This window comes from Gossypium hirsutum, chromosome A13 (assembly GCF_007990345.1).
Source record: "Gossypium hirsutum isolate 1008001.06 chromosome A13, Gossypium_hirsutum_v2.1, whole genome shotgun sequence".
NCBI classification, from domain to species: Eukaryota; Viridiplantae; Streptophyta; class Magnoliopsida; order Malvales; family Malvaceae; genus Gossypium; species Gossypium hirsutum.
This window is the reverse complement of record NC_053436.1, coordinates 31,292,648-31,293,825: the sequence shown is the minus strand read 5'-3', so window position 1 is coordinate 31,293,825 and position 1,178 is coordinate 31,292,648. Positions and strand designations below refer to the sequence as shown.

The window sequence follows — 1,178 nt, the reverse complement described above, 5'->3', positions numbered from 1 at the left end:
GGACTTAATATTCTTAAATTTGGAGCATCTGTATGTCTTAAAGTGTCGTGGATCTTTATCTTCAAATTATTTGTCACTGCATAATGTGGGAGAAACCTGAGGTGTGATCTTTAAGTTGTCATTTTTTGATGCATGCGATGTGATGAGTTCTCAATTGTCATCACTAGGAATAAATCATTCTTTATGAGTTCTCTTTTCACTTCATTTACATGCCATTGTTTCTTTTTCAGTTGATATCATATCTGTAATTGAATTCAATAGAAATGGCGATCACCTTGCTATCGGTGATCGTGGGGGTCGGGTGGTTTTGTTTGAAAGGACTGACACTCAAGACGTACGTTCTCTGACCATTTTTCTTTTTAATATTTCTGAACCTGCTTGTTTCACTTACTGTGATTCTCCGGTGTTCTGTTCTCACACTTTGTCATACCGTTTTATAATATGTAGCATGTTGGACATCGAAGAGATCTAGAGAAGATGGATTATCCAATCAATAGGCATCCTGAGTTTCGCTATAAAACAGAGTTTCAAAGCCACGAACCTGAGGTATTTATGCTTGGTTTGTGGTAGACATAAACATAATGATTATTGGGAGTACATGCTAAAAACTTTCTGGACTTGAATATTGAAAACGTGTACTCCCTTGGTTTAATACAGTTTGACTATCTGAAGAGCTTGGAAATTGAGGAGAAAATTAACAAAATTAGGTGGTGCCAGTCATCTAATGGTGCTCTTTTTCTTTTGTCGACAAACGATAGAACAATAAAGTTATGGAAGGTAGGTAAAGGCATATTTTCTATTCTGGATTTTACAGTTATGAAGTTATACACAAATTATTATTGTGATAACTCCACTATTTTTTCCCAATGAATATCAATATCCCAAAAGCAGCAACATAGCAAATCTACAAATTTAACCTTGTCATCCTGTTGGGTACTTCTAATGTCATTTCAAACTTGTAAAGGTACAAGAGAAGAAAGTCAAAAAAGTATGTAACATGAACGTGTACTCAACCAAAGCCATGGGAAATGGTCCTATTGTTGGTTCAAGTATATCAACAAGCTCCAAACAATACATTGCAAATGGAGGATGCACAAGCAATGACTTCTCATTCCCAACTGGGGGTTTCCATCTTTGCATTTGCCTGTGGTAGTTGTTGTGAATCCAGAATGCTTATT

General features: G+C 35.9%; 1 long non-coding RNA gene across 1 annotated transcript; it reads left to right on the top strand.

Annotated features, from left to right (window-relative positions):
• The first annotated feature begins 209 nt into the window (after positions 1-209).
• LOC107894892 (uncharacterized) lies at positions 210-749 on the top strand. Its single transcript, XR_001683309.2, has 3 exons — positions 210-334; positions 448-546; positions 658-749. It is a non-coding gene; the product is annotated as an uncharacterized lncRNA (long non-coding RNA).
• The last annotated feature ends 429 nt before the right edge of the window (positions 750-1,178 follow it).